Below are 12876 nucleotides of genomic sequence, written 5' to 3'. Positions count from 1 at the left end.
GCATTTCAGACTATTTTTTAGATAACTTTAAATCTCGTATGAGATTGTTAAGATTTTCTTGAGTCAGTAAATGAGACTCAGAAGAACTGCTTTGTTCAAAAGTTGTATCACCAGAATCTGTTTCTTTTTCTTCCTTACTTCCATTACACCCTGAGCTTTCTTCATCTAATGTCACATGTTCTGGAGGTTTTGGTATGGGCAATTCTTTGCAGTTTAGAACTGGTCTCATTGCAAGTTAGTTCTGGTAGATTGCAAGTTAGGGTATTGTTTGTTTTGATTTTGACGAAATCCCTTTAATGTTTGTTAATAAGAAACAACAATCAGAAGAGTGATCTTTGAGTTCCCTCCAAATCATAGCAAATGGCATGTGGTATGTGCCATTTTTCCATGCAGCGAGAAGCCTAGAACATGATAAACAACAGATGTGAGAGGCCCAGGCACTAGTTTGGTCCCTGACTTGACACCCAAAATAAAGTTCATAACACATTTTTACTAATGGAGTAAGGTTTCGCATTTGGGACTTGAGCATCACTTCACCACGTATATAACAAAAATTGTTAGGATGTTTAAACAAACTCTAGGCATTTTGTAACTAACAACTAATTAAAAGAAATAAAATTGTAAATATATAATACACAATAATTCAGAAACACAAAGCACTCACAATGATGTGCTTTACTGGTTTAAGTGACTTTCTTTTTCCTGTTTAGCCTCCGGTAACTACCGTTTAGATAATTCTTCAGAGGATGAATGAGGATGATATGTATGAGTGTAAATGAAGTGTAGTCTTGACATTCTCAGTTCGACCATTCCTGAGATGTGTGGTTAATTGAAAAACCCAACCACCAAAGAACACCGGTATCCACGATCTAGTATTCAAATCCGTGTAAAAATAATTGGCTTTACTAGGACTTGAACGCTGGAACTCTCGACTTCCAAATCAGCTGATTTGGGAAGACGTGTTCACCACTAGAACAACCCGGTGGGTTGGTTTAAGTGACTGGTTTACTACAACCACAACTGGTCATGTTGTATCTCATAACTGGTATCGTTCTGATGATTGTGTGCTCTACTAGATCACGTTTGTGCATATCTATACACATCTGAACCTGCACAACAGTAACAACGCTACCCTTTGAGTTAGCTCATTTAGTTACATAATACTTACAATGCTCTAGGAACGTTTACTTCACAATGGACAAATGGACGAAAATCGCTTTAAAATATTTAAAAAAAATTAAAATAACAAAAAAACTGTGGTTGATGGAGAAATTCTGAATACATATTTAAAAACAGGATAAAAAACTGAATTAAGTTTAAAAACATGGTTTTTTAAACAAATCTAAAAAAAAAATGAATTACCCAGTAAACCCAATAGATTACCCAATAGATGATAATTTTGTTTTCAACAAAATAATATATCTAAAGTTGTCTATTTTCACACACAATGAAAAACATGGGGCATGACATCAGTTCTATTTTGCACCTTAACTCTTGTTCATTTAAAGAGATTTACTAGATATGGTTGCTTGGCATTTCTGCTGCCACCACCCCATTCGGTAGCTCTAAAGTATTAAGACCGAATGTCTGTGCCACAAACGGCTACTAAGCTTCGAACAGTTTAGCGACCAGTATCCTAACATAGCACCTAGAGCTTACCTAACAGCATGAACGGACTAAGCGTGGCACCATACACCATCAAAGTAAAACAAAGCTGCTGGTGATGGCCAGGAGAAGACGACTTTCCTCCATCAGACTACAGGTAAGGGGGTTGTTATCGAGCTGGTCAGTAGAGCCAAATACCTGGGGGTTTGGCTTAACAGCTGGAGAGCCTTTCAAGATCATGTCAGGGAGGCAGTTGATAAGGCAGGTAGAACAGCATTGGCTATCTCAAGGCTCATGAGCAAGGTTGGCGGGCCGAGCTCATCAAAGAAAAAGATGTTGGCGGCGGTGGCTCGGTCCGTTGCCTTGTATGCCGCGCCAGTATGGAAGAGGGCGTTGTGCATGAAAGCGGCCGTGCGGAGGCTTGCGGGACTGCAGCGCCGACTGACAATCGGCGTTGCTAGGGCTTACCGTACGGTCTCTACAGAGGCAGTTCTGGTGATTACCTCGCTCCCTCTATGAAGCTCTTGGCGGAAGAACGGGTGCGAAGAAGAGAAGGGATGACAAAGAGCATGGCCAGGAAGGAGACGACGGAGAGATGGACTGGATCAGAGGTGGGTCTCTGGACGAAGAAGTTAATACCAGATAACAGGCCTTGGCTCAGACGTGAGCACGGGGAACTCACGTTTGAGCTAACCCAATTTTAATCGGGGCATGGTAGCTTTAATAGCTACATATGCAGCAGTAAGAGATGGTCGTCTGAAAGCTGCCAGTATTGTGGAGATTCCTGGGGTCCTTAGGTGGGGAAAAGAAAGATCTAGACCCGGCCTGGGAACCCGGATTAGAGGCAGGCGCTTATTAGAAGACCGACACCCAGCCACTGGGAGGTGCTGTCAGGAACCTATAACCGGGTTATACGTTCCTGACAGAGGACATTGGCACCCTCAAGGCGGTGTTATATGGGATCGTGGGTCGGGCCTTGAGGGGAAGGAAGAAAAAAAAGTTGGTTAATCCCCGGTACCTTTATCATTGTCATTCAAGAAACCACTTGATTTGTATCAACCGGATCCACAGCCTGTGCACCAGGGAAGGGATAGCCCCCGCCTTAACGCCAACTTCTGCTTTACTTTCCGAAGCATCTGGAAACAGAGTATTCAGGAACACCTGGTAAGTAGCCACAGATGTTAAAGTATGGTCACGACCACCAAACCCGCATCGAACACTGAACAGCACGTGCAATGTCTTTGGCCGGTAACATGATTTTGCTTCCCAGGAGTTGCTCGCGCATGAAGTCTTGATATAACTTGAGTCTGGCTTCCTTGATAACATGAACATACTCATTACGAGCGCTAGATGGGGTATGCTCGATGTCGTACCCCTCGTGACTCTCACGACGGTGAATTGCGCATTAGACCAATGGGGCGTAAAGAAAACACCCAACGAATCTGAGCTAACCGCGATCGCGCACAGCTGCCGTCCCCCAAGAGAATGAATAACATCCACCCTGCGGAACCCGATCAACCTATTCACCGACCACGTACGGCTCCTGGACCAAGAGGTTGTATTCCTCAAGGAGCCTCATGGCTTCACTGGTGGCTGCCCGGGAATGATGCAGGTTTAACTGCCCCAGGCGCAAGCGTTCGATATGGTGGAGTACGTCCTCAAAGGCTTCCCCCAATTCAGAATCGCCATAAGCTATATTCTTTACAGCTCCCGTCCGAGCAATCTCATACGACCTACACCGCCTACCCCCGACCTGATGTCTAGCATCGCTGCCTTTCAAGGTACAGGCGGCGCACCTGGCAGGCAGGGCAATTGGCTGTCCTGTGCCCCGAAAGAGCACAGTGACATACATCTCCGACTGCGCTCTGCAGCGGAGAGAGGTGTGACCAAAGCCCTGAAACTTGAAGCATTGGGTGACTTCTGTATGGTCGAAAACCCTATATGAGATTCACTCGAAAAACAGACAACACCGGCCACCAAGACCTGCCGGATCATAGGCGAGGTCTCTAAAACCCAGTGACTCTTTAGGGCTTCCTTCTTCCCCAGCTGCCGAACCACCTTGATTTCCCTAAGGAAGTCCTCGACGGCCATATCCAAAATAGGATTTTGACCGTGCACGGCCCGGAGGATTTCAGGCTCCTCTACCTTTATCGCCCTTGGCATATCACATACCAATATCTGCGGCCTCCGCTCGGCCAGCAACTGAGCCTTTAGCCCGTTATTCTGTCGAACGTCGGCCTCCAGCAGGTGCTTCGCTTGCTGTTCACTAACACCTTCCAACAGCACGTCATGGACCCTCGTTTTCGTGACACGGGAGACTTGGATTCTTTCTCTCTACGGGTCCAGAACCTTTTTAAGGATTAGCTCCGTTGCTACCGACGAAGCCCCTGGACCAGGTTTAAGCGGGACAACCTTAACAGTAGCTCGCTTAATTTTGGCCGCCGACTCCTTAACTGGCGGCGGTGGACCAACCCGCTTAGGCGCAGGCGTGGCAGCAAATTAGGCGAAAGAGACAGGCTTCCTAACCTTCTCTTCCACCCATCAAATAGATTTCTGGAGTTCGCCTAGAGCCTCATCCGTCACCGGTTTGAAACCCCGAACTCCCTCCACAACCTGGTCGACCTTCCTTGACAGTCGCGAAACGACTGAATTCAGGGCAAGGCTGGCACCTTGGAGTCCCTCGAATTTTAATGCTTGATCCGCAACCATTCAAGCTACACTCGCTTAAAAAGGAGTCGACCATCTGCCACACGCGGCTCTTTCTTAGAGGAGACTTTGGACTGTTCGGACCATCCCAACCCCCGTAGGGGAAGACACCCACTTTGTGACTATTCTGATGGTCACCCCCCCCCCCTGTTCCATGCCCTGAAGGGCTTTAACGGGAGTCGTCTGACTCCCGTTAATTAAATTAAGTTAGACCGTAATTAGTTAGACCTCCTAACTAATTACATCCACAGTAATAATCCAGGCCTCGGCTGAGATGCCACCGATGTAAATGCCTCGGTAGACATTTACATCAGTGATTTTTAACCCAGCTTTTGTCTTCGTTGCAGGCCCCTTCCGGACATCTTGACTGTCCTACACCGTTGCCCTCTGAACTAGCTAACCGAGTTCGCGGAAGCACGTTTACACCTAGTTCTACATTTAAATAAGCTACTTTTGGTTGTAAATGTCTCATATCGTACGAGTCAATATGGTAAATATAATGCATACCACCAGCAATGTTGATCGCAACAACGGAATTTATTCCTACTTTCCTTAATGTTCTCATCTCTTTCTGATCTAAGCCTTCAATAAGATTACAACTACGGACAACTAAGTCTACCAGGGAGAAGTGGACAGACCACCGACTCCCATCCAACTCCATCGCAGAGTTCCGCGTGACATTTACTTCATCACCTAAAACAACCATCGTTGAGATGGCGTTACATCTCATGACTGCGTGGATAACCATGCCCTCGGCAGTGCAGTCACCATCCCGCCGACAACTTATTCTTTACATAATTCCCAATATACTTTTAACTTACCGAGGCGCGATGCCAATGCGCATACCTCAGGCCAATCTAACTGTACAGGCGGTGCCCTAGCCACCCGGGGTACTACCCTACTCATATCCCCTCAGCTGATCTGCTCAGTGCGAGATACTTCAGGAAGTCAGCCACAATTGTCCATTCTCTACGGGTCTTAAAATTGACCTGCAGATCCAAAAAGTAATTTACTCTCTCCCTAGCGACTCTGTACGTTCAGCCTCATACCGGGGACAAACATAAAAGATATGATCCGCAGTGTCATCAACTCCACAATCCGGGCAAAGGCTCTAATCGACAAAACCAAACCTAAACAAACTGTCGCTAAATTCACCATGTCCCGATAGAAGTTTTGTTGTTCCGAACGGGGAAACCCACCTCACTGCTCTCAATTCTCTAAAATCCGGAAGTATACCATACGTACAGAGTCATTCACGGGAACCGGATGTTTTAAAAATAATCATAAAAAAGTGAATATTTACTTTAAAAAAGTTTTATTGGTAATGAAACACTTGTTAAATCAAAGCATTTGTTACTTACTCATGAACGAAAAATTATGTCCGGCAAATGATGTTCATTTTGGGCAATACATTGTTGTAGCCTTTCACGGTAACTGGCCTCAATTCTTTGCAGCATGTCTACATCAATCTGGGTGACGTGACGAATTGCGATCTTTAGGTCCTCCAATGTACGCGGTTTATTGCCGTACACACGCGATTTCAGAAACCCTCACAGAAAAAAATCACAACTACTCAAGTTGGGGGACCGAGGGGGCCAAGGAATGTCGCCGAATCCGGAAACGATCCGTCCCGGAAACAAGTTACGGAGAACAGCCAGCGTTGCCCTCGCTGTGTGCGCTGTAGCTCCATCCTGCAGGAATAACACATTTTTGAAAATGGATTCCCCGGTTTCGTAACTCAGGGATGAAAAACGTATTCAACATCGCAATGTAACGATCAGCTGTTACAGTTACGGCAGCGTCATTTTCTTCAAAAAAGTATGGTCCAATAACACCGACCTTTCCTATTGCACACCAGACAGTCACCTTTGGGCTATGAAGTGGTCTCTCGTGAAGCTGATGTGGGTTTCTTTCTGCCCAATACCGTCAATTCTGTTTGTTGACGAAGCCATTCAGATGAAAATGGGCTTCGTCACTCATTAACAATAACAAATTTTCAATTTCTTCAAAAATGGTAAGCGTTTGTCGACAAAATTTTAATCGCTGCGTGAAATCTTGCTCGTTTAACTGCTGCACGACGGCTATCTTGTAAGGATGGAAATGCAGGTCTGTATGTACAATTCGTCTTACCGTACTTGTGCTCATTTGAAGCGCTGCTGAATGCCTCTGAATAGAGCGGCGTGGGCTTCTGACAATGGCTTCCCTTACTCGTTCGTTGTTCTCCGGAGTGCTAGCAGTTCGTCGGAGACCCGGTAGTTTTTTCTTCAATATTGAACCACTTGTTCGAAGGTTGTTTATCCATCCCAATATTGTGTTACGAGAAGGGACACTTGCATTATGATGGATATTAAACTGACGGCGGAAATCTCGCTGAACAGCAGTTACGGATTCGTCATTTCGCACAAAACTGTCATACGCGTACAGGCGTTGGTCTAGCGTCCACGGCTCCATCTCAACGACTAAAATGTAAATGCTATGAACAAAGGAAACGTCAGACACCAGCCACGTGCCCCTCCCACCACGAACGCCCGAGTACAACCCACTTCAAAAACATCCGGTTCCCGTGAATGATCCTGTATATCGATCAGTAGAAGATTCGTTCCACCTAACTGGTCAAGAGTCATTGCCTTGGTCTTCAATTTCTTGCATACGCCCTGGGAGTAGAAGAACTTCCTTCTTCAACACATACCTCTTGCTATGTTCCGTAACCAGAATATCTATGGGTTTATTGCCAGCGATTACAGAGATTGCCTCTCGCGAGACAGTTCTGTAGCACCCTACAACAGCTAGCAATAGAAGACGCTGGACTCGCAATAAAATATCCCTATAACGCTGAAATTGCATACGATGAGCCCTGACGGACTCAGCGTACAACATTACGGCCTCACAGACACCTTTATAAAGAATCCGCATGGTATGGAAATTCAACCCCCAATCAGGGTGGACTAACCTACGAACACAACAAAGAAAGCATCTATTACCTTCCTTGCGACATACTGAAGGTGCTCCTTGAATTGAAGATTCTCATCAAGGATTACACCCAGATATTTCTTAACGATGACTTACCTTATGGGAAGGCCGCCCATTACGACTCGTGGATGAAGAGTCCCGGCTAGGCGACCTTTCAAAATCATCATAGTGGTCTTTTCTGGGCTAAAGACCATCTTATGCTATAGACTCCACGACCTTAGTACCTTGAATGTTTTGCTCGGCATTCTATCTCATTCCTCGAATTTCCTCCGACCAGCAGCAACCCATCATCGGCATAAGCGATAATGTGGCAGCCACTGAGCAATCTCAACCGCACCAGAGAGTCGAATTCGACAATCCGGACGAGCGGATCTAAAACACTGCCCTGTGGACATCCTTTTGACAGGGTCTTTCCTGCTTCCGAACGCCGTCGTGAACGACGGTTCGGTTGCTGAAGTAGCTCGAGAGAGTTTCTATCTCATTTTGCGTGCAACTACGTCTATGCAATTGAAACAACGCAGAGGGCCACCACAGATTATTGAAGGCCCCGGATACATCCAAGAAGATACCAGTAACATATTTGCAAACACTAGACGATGCTATGTGTAATACCTTGAAAATTGCGTCCTCTGTGCCCTTGCCCAGGCGAAAATCATACTGGTCATCCATTAACAAATGATCGGAAGTTAACCTACTATTTATTCAGAGGTACAAGATCTTCTCCAAGACCTTACCTATTACAGGCAAGAGTGCCAGAGGCCGGTAAGATGAGCTTACAGTGGGATCCTTGTCGCCACCTTAGAAAAGTAATTTCAATACACCACGTTTCCAACAAACTGTAAAATATCCAGCGAAGAGCATTCTATTGAAAACCCTAGTAAGGAGACCCATGATTATGGGCAATATGCGAACAAGGAGCTCCACCGTGATACAATTATATCTGGGGGCTTTATTCCTAGCTAGACTGCTGATTAACTTAAGGACCTCCTCTTCGGTGATCTCAGAAGACTGAATCTCAGAACCAAAATTTGCGACTTCCCTTTGGACTCGGTGATGATATGAGGTTTCACCAACTTCAGTATCATCTTGAAGTAGATCGTTCATCAGAAGACCGAGAACACGATCCTTATCTATTACAACGCTGACTTGTGTCAAGAGAGCCGACAGAAGAACGTATTTTTTATTCTTATTCCAAGAACTCTATAAACTACACCCCATGGATCCTTATTTTCCTGTACTTTCACAAAAGAGGGCCAGGAGGACCATTCGGACCGCATCTCCTCGATCCGCCCAATATAGTCGGATCCGGAGCTCACCTGCCTCACAGCAGGCTTCACACCGGGGACCTCCTGCACCGAGCTGATCTCCACATCGCCGGATTCTGCTTTCCCCGACTTCATGGGGAGCCGCCCTTCCGCCTTGGCTCTCCCTCCACTACCGCGCACTCCCTGCACGGTTCCAACCGCAGCCTTCCTCGCACAGCTAGTAGCGGAGGTTTCGGCAGGATTTCTAGTGCACTTCAGCTCAGTATTGCCTTCGTGGTGACCTCCTTATCGGAGGACCGTGGTCTCGGCGGAGACCTGCCGAGTGACCTTCTCGGCAGGAAGGGGTCGCCGACAACCACAGGTTCTTGGCTATGCCAACAAGGTCCTCTAAACAATTTCCCCCAGGTTGCTCCATAGCGTCTGAAAAACAAAAACACCGACTGTACTGTCAGGCACTACAGTAACATACCTATCACCTAACACAAGGCAAGGTGAGCGTCTAGCAGTGAACTATCCCGAGCAAAGCCACCTGTTCTCATGTAACCCCGCTCGAAACGTCAAAAGCTAAAAGTTCCTAGATCAGACCACCGGCGAGGTCGGAGCGAAAATCGCTTCCCGAACCTGCCAGAGGATCAAAAAGATTATTGGCCTCACAAACCTAAGAACGGGGACACGATGCAACACAAAGGAAACGTCCTTACTTAGCCGACAGTGGCACTCCTGCAACACACTACGAAACTGTGTAGCTTAATCTCCACAGCAACGCAGGTTGACTGACAGCCACTGATCGTTGTCATCCCAACCCCGTAGCGGAGACACCCGCCTTGTGATGTTACCGGTCGCCACACCACCCCCTCCATTCCGAGCCCTGAGGGGCTTTACTGGAGGTCATCCTTAGACCCTCTGACTGATTATATCTCACAGTCATCAGTCAGGCCTTGGTCGGGATGCCACCGGTGTAAATGTCTCGGCAGACATTTGCATCATTAAAATACATATCAAATTTCGCCTTCACGTAGGCCTCAAACGGACATCTTCACATCCAACCTAACATGATTCCCTCAAACTAACTAACCGAAAACGCAGAAGTGCGAACCCCGCGCCTAGTCCAGATTTGACAGCACCGTTCGTGACTGTGAATGTCTCAGAAAATGAACGAGTTTAAAGTTAAATCAATGCAATATTCATACCAATCAAAATTATGTCTTACGCAACATAGAAATTCAGACCTACACCCAAATAAGTCGACCAATTTAGGTTACCTAACAAGGGATACGCAACCTCATTCCGGTCCGCAAAGGAGCCAGGGACAAACCCCGCACCCCCACCCGGTCCCATCATGGTGTCTCGCGTGGCATTACCAAGTCACTGATCGTTGTCAGCCCTGACGACGTGAATGTAGGAACGCTGCACTTGTAGAAGGAAATCGCAACCAGTAGCAGGAAACACAATTTATACAGAACGGGGCCAGAGGCGATTTACTAGATATTGTATATGGAAGCTATCATTTCCATTTTGCATCAAAACCTTTTGTCATATTTAAAGAATTTATGTAGATATTGAATATAAAAGCGCATCCCATGCTTTTCATTGTGGCCTAGCGAAAATAGACAACTTTATACATAATTTGTTGAAAACAATATTACATTCTATTTATCTTTACTGGGTAATCCATTTTTTAGATTTGTTTAATAGCATGTTTTCAATTTTTTTATAAATTTATTTTTAATACTTTTATTTATAGCTGCATCAACAATTACAATGACTTATCAGTATAATGTAACAGAACCAGTAAATTTGTAGTCTTGAACTCGAAGTTTGTTCAAGACTTCACGATCTAGTATTCAAATCCCAATAAAAATAACTACCTCTATTGGGATTTAAACCTGAAAAATGCTTTTTTATTGGTACGATTTTTAAATATTTACAGGAGTTTACGATATCTCAAACAAAGGTGTTAGAAGCGTTATGTTGTTAATCAGCTACATCGATCTTCATCCCAAAAACGTACTGTGCATTTGTACTACTTCACTCCATCTTCTGCGCACGAATACTATTCGTTAAACGTGGAACGAAAGTGAGCTAAGAAAAGTATATAGCAAATAAAGGCGTAATGCCGTTGCTTACATTGTAATCGGTATTATATGATTTAACGCGTCTTCCCAAATCAGCTGATTTGGAAGTCGAGAGTTCCAGCGTTCAAGTCCTAGTAAAGCCAGTTATTTTTACACGGATTTGAATACTAGATCGTGGATACCGGTGTTCTTTGGTGGTTGGGTTTCAATTAACCACACATCTCAGGAATGGTCGAACTGAGAAGGTACAAGACTACACTTCATTTACACTCATACATATCATCCTCTGAAGAATTATCTGAACGGTAGTTACCGGAGGCTAAACAGGAAAAAGAAAGAAAGAAAAGGTATTATATGATTTATTCGTTATATTTATTTATTTTTTTCAAATATTAGCTTCCATTTTGGTGTCCGCCCTTTGGAAAATGGGCTGACTAACAAAAAAAGCGTACCTATACTGGCGGACATACCCTAATGATTTTCATTAAGAAATTTCCAATATATCACCGAGGTCGTAAGGAAACTGCGTTGCGTTTCGGTCACTTTCAATCGATATTTTTAACGAAAAAACTATCGATTTTTTCACGCCTTTTTGCATATGAGCTTTTTTCGGACCTTTTTAACCATTCAGGGGCAACCGGTAATCGTCTAGAAGAGTTGGCGGACATAAACCTCCTCAAAATTTTCCGACATTCAGGCTTTCCGCCAACTATTTTTCTCTCTCTCAGCTTTCCGCCATTATGCGTGGAGAGTAATAACAATATCCCATATTTATATTTAAATTTTAAGACTTTACTCAGAGTGATTTACTAACCTTGAAACTTTTCCAACTTTCAACAATTTCCATCTTCCACACTGCTTTCCGCCACGAGTTAATTACCATCAATGCAGCAAGTATTACTACTATTTTCGATCATTTTTATCTGTACACCTAGTAAAAAAAACCCTTATCTCTTCATCTAGTGAAAACACCACTCTCTTAACAATGCACTGAAGGTTATTATCGCTTTGTTATGGCTATCAGTGCATCGGCGCGATGTTCACTTGTTGGACGAGTCTATAACAATAAACCGTAGGGGATTTGCGCAGTCACTTCAAATATTATAGAAGGCCAATTGGTGGATTGCATTTTAAATGGAACACCTGTAGAGGAAGAATTTAATATTTCATAAATTGTACTGAATAAAATCCATGGAATACAGTTGTTAGGAAAATAAAAAAGGACAAAAATATAAATCTGATTCTAGGAGTAAATAAATTTAATTATAATTTGTAAAAATGATATTTGTATTTTTTTAAATTCTAATCTTAATTTTATAATTTTATTTTGTTACTATCATTTGATTTTTTTACTCTTTATAATTTCTACTTTTGTTTTTTTTTTTATTATTAAATTATGTGGTTTTTCAAAACTTACAGCTCCCAGAGTGGTTTCATGTACAAGTCCTTGTGACTGATAAAGCAGATTATGTGACTGGTTGGCATATAGTGTTTGTAATTGCAATTTCTCAAAAAAGCTTGTATCATGATTGGCCACTTCCTTTCTATGCTTAGTCACAAAATGTGAAATTGTGATTCTTGCATTGTTATTTAATGCCAATAAAATATTTTTTAATGTAATAACATCCACAACCTATTTAATTAAATCATTTTTAAATAATCTTACTTCACACACCTTTCATTTCACCCTTTCTGAATGGGGGATGAGAAAATACTCTGCAACTATTGTTTCTTTAATTCAAATTGTAAATTTCTTGGAGATCAGCCTACATAATCTATAAACTTATTACTGGAGTGGATATCCCTTGCACTTTATTAAGTATATTGGGATATATCCATCAGTAGGGTATCCTCTGGGTAGTTACCGGAGGCTAAAAAGAAAAAAAGAAAGGGTATCCATATTGTAAGCAACATCATGTATCAGGGAAAACTCGTAATCATGCATAGAAATTATTTGTATTTGGCTATAATGGGTCACATATAAATAGATTATATATATTGTGTGTGTGGGTACTTAACAACACAAGCTACTTCTACAGGAGGAGGAGGCACACTTATTACATTTAACAGGAATTTCATCTGTTAACAGAACAAGTTCCTTGAAGGAAGATAATGTATGTTGGGGGACACCTCTATTAGTAGAAATACCCTTCATAATGATTAAAGATATGTAGATTATTCCCTGCAATATTGTTTGCCCACCATATGTTAGTTAGGAGTATCCCTTATATTTATGGTGAATGAGGCCTCCCAAA

Source organism: Lycorma delicatula, chromosome 1 (assembly GCF_047948215.1).
Source record: "Lycorma delicatula isolate Av1 chromosome 1, ASM4794821v1, whole genome shotgun sequence".
Taxonomy (NCBI): Eukaryota; Metazoa; Arthropoda; class Insecta; order Hemiptera; family Fulgoridae; genus Lycorma; species Lycorma delicatula.
Note: the sequence above shows the minus strand (reverse complement) of the source record.